Consider the following 15445-nt stretch of genomic DNA (forward strand, 5'->3'; position numbering starts at 1 on the left):
TGCTCAGCCGACAGGGGTCTCATGAAGGGGCCACCTTCACTCATTGTCGCCTGGTTTTGCTAAAATTTTTATTTTCTTTGCCAAAAAATATATCGGGCAAGATATTCTTTTTCTCTATGTATCCAAAGTAAGGCAAAAAGAATATCTTTAAAAATGACAAACATATTCATAAAAACAAGCATACACAGAATTTAAAAACTAGCTTGAGGAATACAAAATTTTGCTATCTAGAAAACAAGAATTTTTGAAACTGTAATCCTGTAAATTTAATTAAAGTTGACCAGAATTTAGGCCACCATGGCATAGAATCTCCAAAACTATGTAATCAATACCTCTCCAAAATTCTTTGAAGTTGATCAATTTCTTTTTGAACTAAAAACTTCTGTAATTCCACCTCAAGCGTTTCAACATCATGTTGTGCATGGCGAATCTCAGCGTCTATTACTTCCATTTCTCGCTTTAAGGTCGATAAATCCACTTTTTTTGTATCCTCAATTTCCATGTCTTTCCTCTTTTCAACTTTCGTCGTTACAATCCGTGTTATTTCCGTTTTTGTCAGTACTTCTTTGCATACCTTTGTAATCGAAAACTTTGCCCTGTTTTCCTTCGCCACTCCAAGAATTTTCCTTTCTTTAGTTTGCTTCTGCACATTTTTTTCACTGTATAATGTTTTCCTTGCTAACATGCTTTTTGCCATTGACTTATACTTTCCTTTCATCAAAATTGTATTTTTTCCTTCTAATAGAAAGTTTCTTGATAAGCCCATATTTCTTCTTGGAGCTAGTGACTTCTTTTCTTCAGTATAGCTAGTTCTTTCCGACATGGCTAAGATATTCTTATACAAAAAATCTTGCTCCTTCTGACTTGTACAGCTTCGTGCTTCCGACATTTCAAAGACTTTCCTATGCATCGTTTAAAGAAATATTAAAACTTTAAATTCAAAAGCTTTGTGTTGTTGCTTGGTGTTAGTTAGTTTCACATCTAGAAGGTTTTGACGAATTCATTTCTTTATATACACAAACCGCATAGCTCCTACATATTTGCACCAATCAATGCAGAGAGAACCGATGACGTATGATCTTGGGATTTTACAATCGCTATGTTCATGTTCATGTTGCATGCATGTTCCGTTTCCGGTGTGTACAACCGTGTTCCGGTTGTACAGCCCAATTCGTCTGTGTTTCTTGACTGTAAGAGCCTCATGTAACAGCGTTATTTTAATTATGGTTGTAATTAAAATCTATTCAATTCTATATTCTTAATCTATATATATATTCAGCCATCAAAATATATGGCTGAAACCAAAAAATTAGCATGGTTCAACCCGACAATTAGGCTCAAATAAATACCAGAGAACATTCTTTTTGCGCATTGTATTTATTTATCTATTTCGGCAGTTTATTTTATTTATTTAGTCCTATTTTTTTAGAACCTCTTTAAAGTACAAAACAAATTAAGTGTTTTGTATACAAAACAAATTTGAATATAAGGAAATAATAAACTCATTGATAGCTATGAAAAAATGATTAAACAATGAAAAAATTGCATAGAATTATTCAGACAATAGGGCAAAATAATAAAAAAGTAAATGTAGTTAATGGTTTACTTAATACTATATACATTTTATAGAGACGATTTTCTATTTTTCTTTTTTATAGAGACGATTTTCTATTTTTCTTTTATAGAGACGATTTTCTATTTTTCTATTTTATAGAGACGATTTTCTATATTGTATAGAGACGATTTTCTATTTTTCTATTTTATAGAGACGATTTTCTTTTTTTTTATTTTATAGAGACGATTTTCTATTTTTCTATTTTATAGAGACGATTTTCTATTTTTCTATTGTATAGAGACGATTTTCTATTTTTCTATTTTATAGAGACGATTTTCTTTTTTTTTTATTTTATAGAGACGATTTTCTATTTTTCTATTTTATAGAGACGATTTTCTATTTTTCTATTTTATAGAGACGATTTTCTATTTTTTTATTTTATAGAGACGATTTTCTATTTTTCTATTTTATAGAGACGATTTTCTATTTTTCTATTTTATAGAGACGATTTTATATTTTTCTATTTTATAGAGAAAATTTTTTATTTTTCTATTTTATAGAGACGATTTTCTATTGTTCTATTTTATAGAGACGATTTTCTATTTTTCTATTTTATAGAGACGATTTTCTATTTTTCTATTTTATAGAGACAATTTTCTGTTTTTCTATTTTATAGAGACGATTTTCTATTTTTCTATTTTATAGAGGCGATTTTCTATTTTTCTATTTTATAGAGACGATTTTCTATTTTTCTATTTTATAGAGACGATTTTCTATTTTTCTATTTTATAGAGACGATTTTCTATTTTTCTATTTTATAGAGACGATTTTCCATTTTTCTATTTTATAGAGACGATTTTCTATTTTTCTATTTTATAGAGACGATTTTCTATTTTTCTATTTTATAGAAACGATATTCTATTTTTCTATTTTATAGAGACGATTTTCTATTTTTCTATTTTATGGACGATTTTCTATTTTTCTATTTTATAGAGACGATTTTCTCCGCCCACGAACATCTATTGCGCAACATTTTACGACCTGATTCATCTGCTTCGAATATTTTTTTTTTCATTACAAACATTTTTACATATATATATTTTTACATAATATCATGTCTTACTAGTGTAGTTTGATTAATTTGAAATAAATTCAGCTATTGAATTAGATTGTTGAAACTAGAGAAACTAGTACGGAGAGAAACTAGTACTGTTTAAACTGGCAATTTGGTTCAAATTTATGCCTGTGAAACATTCTTTTTACGAATTGTATTTAGTTTATTCGAGTTTATTTTTCAATGTATGTTTTCATTTAATGTTTTAGCGCAGTAGCCTAAGACAATCTTTCCGGAAAACTAATCTGGTTAGTCCAAAATACTAATCTGGTATTTATTAGAAGGGGTTGCCGAAGTCTGAAGGAATATTTTGCTGTAAGGAACAGCCTTGTGTTGAGTTGTGAGTTGAGGCCGAAGCCCCCTTCTCCCAAATATACGAGGAGGGGAGTCAAAATACGAGCGAAAGTATCCCAGAGCAGCAATTTATAATAAGAACAGCAACACTGATTTCTATATCTGAAAACATTGATTTTCTATATATATATATATATATATATATATATATATATATATATATATATATATATATATATATATATATATATATATATATATATATATATATATATATATATATATATATGCTATTGTGAAATTTTTAGGGCACTGCCATAGTTTCAACAGTGTTGCCATGTTAACAGTCTTAATTAAAAGTTTATCTGGTTTACAATATAAGTAAAATAGTTAAACTATCTTATAAATGTATATAGTATTCAGTAATTCATTATATTTACGTTTTTTCACTTTAACCTATTATTTGAATAATTCTATGAGTTTTTTTTTCATTGTTTGATCATTTTTTCATAGCAATCAAATTACTCAACCTTTCTATACTGAGCTATTTATTCTGGCTGCATAGCCATAAGTTGATTTTAATCATATGTTTGTTTATATCCTGCGACACCTGTGATCTTCTCTCAGACACACCTTTTTTTTATGGACAGGGTGATGATGCAATTTGTCTTTTTGGAAATGTTCCCAACGGTCAAAATCTTTCGGTGTTATTGCCAAAGAAAGCGAAACGTTTTGACCACGTGTCTTTTTCACGTGACATCACATGATGATTTTTCAACACGTGACACGTTTCAATCTCGTGTTTTTATATTTGAATGAGTTTATTTTTTCCTTATGTTCAAATTTGTTTTGCATATAACAATTTTAATTTGTCTTGTACTTTAAAGAGAGGTCTATTCCGGATTTTTTTTTTTTTTTTATAACAGTTAAAATAAAACACAACGTTTGAAAAGAGTATTTAATTTATATGATTTAGAAATATTACTAATCGGGTATTTATTGGAACAGAAGTTATTATGCATATGAGGGGTTTACCTCCTCGTCATACCTCGCTCTTTACGTTAAAGTATTTTTAGTAATTTCAACTACTTATTCTACGGCCTTTGTGATTCAGGGGTCATTCTTAAGGAATTGGGACAACATTTAAGCTTTAGTGTAAAGAGCGAGGTATCGACAAGGGGTGAGCCCCCTCATATACGCAATAAAAACATACGAATATCGAAGTTCGCTACGTAAGTTAATTCGTAAGTTACGTATATTTTTTACTTATGAAAACGTTCTTAAAAAATTAAAAGTTATAGTTGCCTTTTTAAGTAATCAAAAAATTGGAGGGCAACTAGGCCTCTTCTCTCGCTCCTTTTTTTCAAAATCTTCCGATTAAAACTATGAAAAAGCCATTTAGCCCAAAAAAAAAATCCAGTCCAAAACTTAAATTATTTGCTCTCTTTTGAATTTCTTTCTTGATTTTCTAGGGAAGACCATTTTGTATGCAGTCAGTTTTACTATACATTCGCCAAAATCCAGATTTATTAAAACTAAGTAAATTTTTTAGGGTTTAGATTTCTTTTGAATTTGGATTGTGAGTACTTAAGTTTATGTCCGATTCAAAATTTGGCATTGTTCTATGCTTTTACAATGGAAAAAATCGTTAATTTCTTACGATTTATATAAAAAAATATATTTTGCAGCCTAGCATCTTGTTTTGTTGCTTTTTTTCTGGGGGGAGGGGGAGTGAAATAAGAAGATTTAAACATAAGCATGCAAAATTATGTTTACTAAGTAGCAATTGCTGAAAGGTAGATTATACTTGCCACGTTACACTCAGACGTGCCTATTGCATTTCTCTGTAGGAGCAGGGATAATATATTAAAATACTAATGGGGATTGGGGTAAAATTTTAGGCATCTGATAAGGGGTGTAAAACATGATGTTGTAAGTATGAAGAAAGCATGAACTACTTTAAATATCATAGATTAGATATTTTTTTATTCTTGAGTTGTTTGTTATTAACTTTGATATCATTTGTGAAATAGATGTTCAGATCGTATGCTCACAAAACAAAAATATGTATTCTCTTATTCTTTTTTCTCTTATATTCTCTTATTTATTAATAAAAAAAAAATTGTAGATGTCAGACGAAACCAAAACAGAATATGGGCGTAATTTTTAACAGCATTGTACGTACGTGGCAAAACAGCCCCCATTGAAGAGAATATTTTGTACAAAGTATTTAAGATATCTAACAAAATCTCCAAAACGGAACGCTACAAGTAAATTCTATTTCACGCGGAATGCGAAATTCTATCATTGGCAAGAAAGACACCACATTGTTATTCTATGCTTTAGATCTTGAAAAAGTTATCTTTATTTTGGAATAGATGGCGCTCTTGTATTTGCCATGGTCTAACTTGTTTTTAAAGGAAAACATGTAACATGTTGGCTTCAAAATATAAACTAAATGAAAAAAAATTATATTTAACCACAACTAATAATTTTGAATAGATATATTATTTTATGAATAGATGCGATTAGCGTTTCTTTGCATGAATCGTTGTATTTTTTATATATTGATTGCTTGTCTCTCATTTCCAGTTCTCTGTTAAAGAACACTAAAAAAAAAATTCAAAAAATGGGGGAAACACTCCCTAAAAGTCATAGGATATCACACCATCACACTCAGCGTATCAGAGAGCCCTACTGTAGGTGTTTCAAGGTCCTATCTAAAAAAATGTGGAACTCCGTATTTTTTGCGAGAAGACTGATCACGGGTGCGTTTTTTTTTTTTTTTTTTTTTTTTTTTTTTTTTTTTTTTTTTTTTTTTTTTTTTTTTTTTTTTCCAGGGGTGATGGTATCAACCCAGTGGTCCTAGAATCTCATGAGAGGGATCATTCTAACGGAAATTAAAAGTTCTAGTGCCCTTTTTAAGTGACCAAAAAATTGGGTGGGGGGACCTAAAACTAAACTAAGCGAAAGCCATTTAGCCCCCTTACCCCGCAAAAAAATCTTACCCCGCAACGCTGTATATATTTTGTTCTTTAATGCAGGATTCTTTTTTTTAATTTTGTGGATTAGAAATTAATTGTTTAATTGCTTTATTTAGTTAAAGCAATCTTTGGTTGTTTTTGTTTGTTAGACTACAAGGGCTTCTTCGAAATCACCACCTTCAGACATACAGATCTATCAATATGTGACAATATCTGTAAAAATAATATAGTTATGTTAGAGAAGGACGTGGATAATTTGTAAAATGTATTTTCTGTCCATTTTAGAAAATATGCCGTTTTGTGTCAAAACCATTAGTAACATATTTTGTTTTATATTAAAGGTATGTTCTAAATCTAATGCTGCTTAAATGCAGCATTTCTTCCATTTTTAAAGAGTATAGAAAATGACAAGCTGGTTTTTCATAGAAAAGGCAGCATTTTGTTGGCAAAGTTTTTAAAGTTGTTAAAACTGACGCTTTGAGAAGAAAGATTGCCTTACAGAAGCATCATCAATTACCTGAGGCACCTCAAAATCGCGTAGTGCAACGTCAAATGTAGCTAATTATATGTTGTAATTCTTTTCTTTATTTTGTTTTGAATTATTTATCTTGAACTTTTAGATAATGCAGCACGTGAGCTTTTATGCCCCAATGTAGTCTCCAGGGTCTTCGCCACTATCTCCTGCCTCTGTTGCTTTGAGTGTAGAGACTTCACAACTAAGTCTGATGTCACAAATTCACCCATCTCAGACTCAACGCTCCCAGCACAAATACATGACCAGATTTCACACAAATATTCTCCAATTGTGAATCCAAGTAGTGTTGGCTCACCAGTGCAGGTTGTACAAAACACTGTGAAAATGCCAAGTAGTGAGCAAATCTCAATTTTAAATGACACAGAAACACTTGATAAAGCGCCTCAAGAAAAAGGTAAAAAAAAAAGAAAACTTAAACAGGACAAAGAATAAACCTCACAAAAGTCATGTAGATGATGCAAGTAGATGGTGGTAGTGGTGGTTCTATTTTGATTGAAGAAAGCCTGATGGAGAAATCTGGCAAAGTAGTTGTTGATGGTGATAGAGTTGTGGAAATTGTAGAGAAGGATAAATCTAGTGTAAAGAGTGTAAAACTGATAATTGGATTAAACTGCCAAAAGGCTCTAAGGATACTGAATGATGAAGCCAACAATCAGGCTCAGTAAACTATCGCCTGAGGTAATTGAGGTAATTTTTTGGTTTTTATGAGTAGTTTTTACTTTTTTTTTTATCTTTAATTATTTTATCATAAAATATATATATATATATATATATATATATATATATATATATATATATATATATATATATATATATATATATATATATATATATATATATATATATATATATATATATATCAATTATATTATTATCAATTATTTGATATTATATGATATTATCAATTATTAATCTTAATTTGATTCTTAAAATCACTATTAATTTTTTTTTTTATTAATAATGGATTATATATATATATATATATATATATATATATATATATATATATATATATATATATATATATATATATATATATATATATATATATATATATATATATATACATATATATATATATATATACATAATGTATTAATTTATCTTCTCTTTGGGTAAGTTCTTTATCTCAGTATGGCATATTTTAATAGTGTGCTTTTATGAACCCATATTATGAAGTTTGGATGGAGATTTAAGTGTTACAAATTTAGTAAGCTGTTTAAGAATAGTTGGCTTTTATATTAAATTTTTATATTAAAAAAAAAAAGGTAAAATGTGTTGTTTGTTATAATTACTTTTTACATTTTACAAAAAAATTCTTCCTGTGGACTTAGTCTAATGGTTACCGTGGAGACCATTAGTCCGCCCCTTGCGAACGAGGACGCGTCCACTAGGCATACTTTCGTATCTTTAAGGGGCATTTTTTTTTTTTTTTTTTTTTTTTTTTTTTTTTTTTTTTTTTTTTTTTTTTTTTTTTTTTTTTTTTTTTTTTTTTTTTTTTTTAATCTCACCTTCAACAAAGAATTTAAAGCTTGCTTAAGAAATAAAATTTTGATGTGTAGCAAACAAGAATTTTCCAAACATGCAATCCTGTAAATTTCTTTGATGTTGAAAAGAATTTAGGCCAACATAGCATACAATTTCTAATACTGCGTTCAATTCTATTCTCTATAAGTGACAAAGGCTTTATACAACAATGATGACCTACAAGTTTCTTTATCTTCCTCTAATATAAATAGCATTTCGCGAACAGTCGGTCTCTTAAGTCTTGGAGAATAAGGCATCTGAGCGACTCTGGTTGCTACTGTTTCCAATTTTGGCTTCTTTCTCGAGCCGATTGCTTGTAACGCTGTACGATTGGCTTCCGCTTGACACATCTCTTCCATCTCCACCCTTTGCATCTCTTTAACTTTGGCTCTTAGCTTTGTTTGCTGTTCAGGGTCTTCAGTCCTAGATCTGGATTTGGCAGCCTTTAGTAATGTTTCCCTTTCGTTTTCTTCCTGTTTTTTTCTTTTTGCTTTCTCTAAGTCTTCGAGAAATTTAATTTGAGCTCTAACATCGTGACCAACATAATAATCTTCTTTGTTCTTAATAAATTCCATTTTATGTTCCGTGACAACCGATAGGCGTTCCAATATATTTTTTAGTCGTTCTTGAGCAGCGTGACTAAGCAGGGTAATGAAATCTGGGGATATCTCTTCTATACCAGGATATCGAGATAAGACTTTCCGCACTTTTCCTTGTAATGGCGTTGGAGGAAAAAATACTTCGTTTTTAACTGATCGGATTTGAGTTCCAACTAATTTAGTGGGACCTAGGAGTCTTTGAGATTCTTCTGCTAAATTGACCCCACCCATCGTTGCCACGTCATTGATATCATCATCACCACTAATGACAGTCAAGGAATTAAGAGACGAGCTGAATTTGTTTTCTTTGGATATGATACTCTTTTGGACAAAACTACACATGGACACAGGGCTTTCTATTCCTTTATTAACTGTTTTGAGCTGATTAGGAGTTTCCAAATTCCTATAGGGTACCTTTTCTTTCGGGATGCCTATTCTGTTTTGTATATTTGGGGTTCTAGGCGGTTCAGGTGGTGCACCAATTGTATGTTGGGTAGCAACAGGAGCTTGGACAGTTATTTGAGTTTGGGGGCTTTGAAATTGGTTAGGCTGAATGGCTCTGATTATTGGAGCATTTGCGACCGTTTCGGAGCCAAGTGGGGACATGGGACTAGCTGGGACAACTGGTGGTAGAGCCGGTGCTGAATTTAGAGATGGCGGAACAAGTCCATCAATTTTTATATCACCTGTAGCCAAAGAATACCGAAAGTATGGTAGTATTTTCTGAAGGAAGGGGGATAAGCTCCGATTCTCTGACAAATTTAGTTCCTTTTGGATTCTTTGTGTAAATTCGTCAGGTTGAATTTTTTGATCAATTAAAGCTTGAACAAGTCTTGACACATTTTTAGAGGCACCTTCTGCTTGATCGTTGCTTAGTTTGAGGAGTTTCACTAGGATATTCTTCAATTTTAATTTAGCCTTTTCTAGAGTTATCAATGGTCCACTAACCGCACTAGCACTAGCCTGGTTATGTTGAGCTCCCATTTTCTTAAGACCCACACAGGATTTGATATTTCTGTGGCTAATAGCTTGTTGATCTTTTAAATATAAGACTTTTAATGTCTCACAAATTAAAACACGTTTACAGTTTGACAGTTATTTTGCAACTGATAAAACCAAGTAATGAATAGCAGTATTTATATGCTGTTGGCCCCGCCTACTTTTGAACGTTTAACCAATTATACAGCGTTACAATCGTAACAGCTCTGACACCGGCATTACAACCGTGTGATGGGAAATCCAACCTTTTAATTGCGTCGCTCGTGTTGCTATTAAGGTTGTACAGCCCATGTCTGGTATGACAGTTTTTCTGGAGAATCTTTTGCCGGATATTTAATTTTAAGTTTTACCTAAAGAATTTTTGACTATATTACTGTGATGTAGATTTTGCAGCTTACTTTGGAATAAAATTAAACTTCTAAAGAAATCCCTGAAACTTCAAATTATATACCTAAAAGGCCCTCGCAGTAGAAGCAGACAATTACTCAGGAATAGCTTTTACACAGCAAAAAAAAGTAATTGTTTAGAAAAATTCAAGATCACTAGTAGTTCTTACACTTTGGAAATTATTTTATTTTAGTTTTATAGAAAACTTTCAGTTCGATATTGAAGATATTAAGGTATTTGATTTTAATATAGGGCTGTATTGTGGCTCTTTGTTCTATTCCACCTTCAGGTACCGCCCCTTTCAGTCTTAAACTTTTTTTTATACAAATATGATGTTAATATTTTGACTTGTGATTATACAGGTATGTTCAAGGAAGTAATAAAAAGATTGAAAGTCAACCAACATAGCCTACAGAATTATGGTTAGACCCCTATAAATCAAAACTTACTAAGTACGTATTTTGCAGATGTTTTTAATTTGTTTCATTGCAAACGTTAAAAGGCTTATAAGCTACGAATCTGAGGCTACTATTTAATTGTACAAAATTGCAATATCAAAAATTGCTATATCAGAATGAGTATAATTTTCATAAATGTTGTTTTATTTTCTGTAAAGTTAATTTTTAAAGGATTTCAGAGGCTATTGAATAAAAATATGATTATAAACATTGAGACAGATAACATTACCATGCTAAACATATAAGAATTATGCCAACTAAAAACGTCTTCAATGGAAGCTCTTAATTAAATTTTTGATCACAGTCTCATTTCTGTTTCTTCTGTTTTGCACTTTCAGCTTCGTGTTTTGTTTTTTCTGGTTTTTCTGGCTTCTCTGTTGTTTTTTTGTTTGGCTTTTTTTTTCTTGTCATTGATTTTATGTTGAAAATTATTTTTTTTTATTATTATTATTTATGAAAAATTATTGAAATTACCCTAGTTTCTATCATTTTCTTTTATTTTATTTCCCCCCTTTTTTATTTCTTTAAAAAATATCTTAACTAACTACTATTGTAAATTTCGTGGTGTTTTTGCGTGTACGTTTTCAATAAGCTCTGTTGGTTCTACCGCAACATACAGCGTTGTGGCGCTGAAACAGATTCGCAGCACAAAACAGGAATGTCACTTTGCTTAGAAACAACCTTTTTTCTACTTCTAAAATGTACTTGAACGTAAAGTCTCGGTTTGGATGATTGTTATTTCAGGGTCATTGGTTGATATTGTTATATTTGGAAGGGAAACAACAACAGCACCAACAAACAAACATACAAATGCCTCCATGATTATATACAAAATACGTAACTTTGCGTTATATAGTTAGGGACTTGAAATCGCTGCAGCATTGTTCTCTAATATGCTGATTGTGGTTGAGAGAAAGACAGGTTTATTAAAATCAATAAACAAAACAAAACAAGCGAATGCCCTGAAGCAGAGCTTATTGGGCTTACAACCCCAATACACATAAAAATAAAAACAATACGAAAAAGGATAGGAAAATAAAAAATTAAAGAAAAGAAAAGGAAAAGAAAAAAAGAAAAGGAAAAGAAAAAAAAGAAAAAACAGGAAAAAATAAATATTTAATTTTTCTGCATTTCGATCGATACAGGATTACAGCTCAAAAAGTCAAAACAAAAAGAAACTAAAACCACTTGAGCAGTATCGCCTAAAACTAAACCAACATCCTGGCTCCACTTGAGGTCCACTCAACTATCAAAACCATAAATATTAAGGCAAAATAGCTTTAATGCCCTGAAGCAGAGCTTATTGGGCTTACAACCTCAATACACATACAAATAAAAACAATACGAAAAAGGATAGGAAAATAAAAAAATTAAAGAAAAGAAAAGGAAAAGAAAAAAAGAAAAGAACAGGAAAAGAAAAAGAAGAAAAAAACAGGAAAAGAAAAAATAAATATTTAATTTTTCTGCATTTCGATCGATACAGGATTACAGCTCAAATCGAACTTGTGATCCTAGAAGATTGGGAGAGGGCTCATTTAAATTGAAAAAAAAATCATTTTCCTTTTTAAGTGACAAAATGTATTTAATGGCAACTAGCCTCCTTCCCACGCCCCTTTTTCCTCCTAAGGCACCGTATCAAATGTTTTAGATAGCCATTTGGCTCAGCATAGTTGAAAGGACCAGTAACAATGCCTTTGGAAATTATATGGACCCTGATAGTCCTTGGAAAAAGGCTTGTAAGCTACGTAATTTGCCCATTGGTTCAATATGAGGAGAATGCGTTTCCGGAGGTAAATTTTTCACGGTGGAGGAGGTGATTTCCTGGAATGGTTTGAAAAACTGTTAGAAATAAAAAAACTAAGTTTTTTGAATGAAAGTAAGGAGGTAAGATTAAAAGTAAAAACGATTAGAAATTATTCCATACATGAGGAATACAGAATGGATTATTCCGTTCTTTCTCGCATTTTACGCTAGAGTTTGACTTTTCGTCAAAATTCTTTAAGAAATAATGCTCAAGCAAAAGGACCTTCGAATTTTAATGAGATATTTCTAGAAAACATCGAGACTTTTGCGTAAAAATCAAGGATATAGGTAGGGACAGCCCCCTCCCCCTCATATACGAAGTATATTTGGTCGTTTTAAGTTTTATTGCTGCTCTTTATCTTCAGTTGGAGAAACTATTTTTTTTTTTTAATTTAATTTTTATCAAGTCAAATCCTGATTCGTTACAGAGCTATGCAAGTAAGTACGAACAACAGTAAGGACAGTACATCCAACATACAAATTAATTGCAGATTATTTCATCTTTTTTAGGTATAAGTGCTCAAAAAATAAACTCAGGAGATGAAATTCCGCACCTCCCTTACTCATGGGGGATCAATCATAGGATATACCTAGAGAAAGATCTAAAGTACTCTGAAACTTCTAACGCCGGCTTAATTTTTACAATATTTGTAACATGACCCCTTGACATGACCTTAAAAATCTAAGAGGGTAAGTTTTAAAAAAGACCTCATTTAAAAAAAATGAGAACATTTTTATCTCGCATTCTGAGACTTATTTTTCTCTTAAAAGTGTAGAATTTAATAAAACCTTAAAAGGTTTTCTTGAGATGAAATAAACGCAAGGGCTATGTTAGCATCAGCAACCTGTGTCAGCATATGGCTATGAAATTTCAATTCATTATCAGTTACTACTCCTAGGTCCTTCTCTGCCCTTACTCCTTCTAGTTGTTTACCCTGGATGAGTAGGTTAAGGCTTCGTTCAAGTATTTATCTATATTAATTACTAAAGTAAGAAAACAGTCATCCTCTCTCCTTCTGTTTTGTTTTTATTCACTATTTATTATATTTTATATATTATTTATTAGGGTTTATATTTTATATGTTCGTTGTGTGGTGTGTGTTTGTGCTGTTGCATTGGTGATTTCGCTTTTCATTAGAAGTGTAATTAGGATTATTATATCTAAAATGCAAAACTTTGTTTTTGAACTATTGAATTCTATATTCAGGTAGTTTTAGCTAGCTCCCAGGTCCCCCTCACTTACTTTGAAGTGAGTATTATCTGCTCAGCCGACAGGGGTCTCATGAAGGGGCCACCTTCACTCATTGTCGCCCGGTTTTGCTAAAATTACTATTTTCTGTGCCAAAAAATATATCGGGCAAGATATTCTTTTTCTCTATGTATCCAAAGTAAGGCAAAAAGAATATCTTTAAAAATGACAAACATATTCATAAAAACAAGCATACACAGAATTTAAAAACTAGCTTAAGGAATACAAAATTTTGCTATCTAGAAAACAAGAATTTTTGAAACTGTAATCCTGTAAATTTAATTAAAGTTGACCAGAATTTAGGCCACCATGGCATAGAATCTCCAAAACTATGTAATCAATACCTCTCCAAAATTCTTTGAAGTTGATCAATTTCTTTTTGAACTAAAAACTTCTGTAATTCCACCTCAAGCGTTTCAACATCATGTTGTGCATGGCGAATCTCAGCGTCTATTACTTCCATTTCTCGCTTTAAGGTCGATAAATCCACTTTTTTTGTATCCTCAATTTCCATGTCTTTCCTCTTTTCAACTTTCGTCGTTACAATCCGTGTTATTTCCGTTTTTGTCAGTACTTCTTTGCATACCTTTGTAATCGAAAACTTTGCCCTGTTTTCCTTCGCCACTCCAAGAATTTTCCTTTCTTTAGTTTGCTTCTGCACATTTTTTTCACTGTATAATGTTTTCCTTGCTAACATGCTTTTTGCCATTGACTTATACTTTCCTTTCATCAAAATTGTGTTTTTTCCTTCTAATAGAGAGGTTCTTGATAAGCCCATATTTCTTCTTGGAGCTAGTGACTTCTTTTCTTCAGTATAGCTAGTTCTTTCCGACATGGCTAAGATATTCTTATACAAAAAATCTTGCTCCTTCTGACTTGTACAGCTTCGTGCTTCCGACATTTCAAAGACTTTCCTATGCATCGTTTCAAGAAATATTAAAACTTTAAATTCAAAAGCTTTGTGTTGTTGCTTGGTGTTAGTTAGTTTCACATCTAGAAGGTTTTGACGAATTCATTTCTTTATATACACAAACCGCATAGCTCCTACATATTTGCACCAATCAATGCAGAGAGAACCGATGACGTATGATCTTGGGATTTTACAATCGCTATGTTCATGTTCATGTTGCATGCATGTTCCATTTCCGGTGTGTACAACCGTGTTCCGGTTGTACAGCCCAATTCGTCTGTGTTTCTTGACTGTAAGAGCCTCATGTAACAGCGTTATTTTAATTATGGTTGTAATTAAAATCTATTCAATTCTATATTCTTAATCTATATATATTCAGCCATCAAAATATATGGCTGAAACCAAAAAATCAGCATGGTTCAACCCGACAATTAGGCTCAAATAAATACCAGAGAACATTCTTTTTGCGCATTGTATTTATTTATCTATTTCGGCAGTTTATTTTATTTATTTAGTCCTATTTTTTTTAGAACCTCTTTAAAGTACAAAACAAATTAAGTGTTTTGTATGCAAAACAAATTTGAATATAAGGAAATAATAAACTCATTGATGGCTATGAAAAAATGATTAAACAATGAAAAAATTGCATAGAATTATTCAGACAATAGGGCAAAATAATAAAAAAGTAAATGTAGTTAATGGTTTACTTAAGACTATATACATTTTATAGAGACGATTTTCTATTTTTCTTTTTTATAGAAACGATTTTCTATTTTTCTATGTTATAGAGACGATTTTCTATTTTTCTATTTTATAGAGACGATTTTCTATTTTTCTATTGTATAGAGACGATTTTCTATTTTTCTATTTTATAGAGACGATTTTCTTTTTTTTTATTTTATAGAGACGATTTTCTATTTTTCTATTTTATAGAGACGATTTTCTATTTTTCTATTTTATAGAGACGATTTTCTATTTTTTTATTTTATAGAGACGATTTTCTATTTTTCTATTTTATAGAGACGATTTTC

General features: G+C 30.9%; 1 long non-coding RNA gene across 2 annotated transcripts in view; it reads left to right on the forward strand.

Annotated features, from left to right (window-relative positions):
- Positions 1 to 15445, forward strand: part of LOC136039499 (uncharacterized) — a 110929-nt gene that overhangs the window by 20293 nt on the left and 75191 nt on the right. For both annotated transcript variants that reach the window (XR_010620461.1, XR_010620462.1), the window contains exon 4: positions 6568 to 7169. This is a non-coding gene — a long non-coding RNA (uncharacterized LOC136039499). The remainder of the gene's footprint in view (positions 1 to 6567; positions 7170 to 15445) is intronic.

The sequence above is a fragment of the Artemia franciscana genome, chromosome 19 (genome assembly GCF_032884065.1).
Source record: "Artemia franciscana chromosome 19, ASM3288406v1, whole genome shotgun sequence".
NCBI lineage: Eukaryota > Metazoa > Arthropoda > Branchiopoda > Anostraca > Artemiidae > Artemia > Artemia franciscana.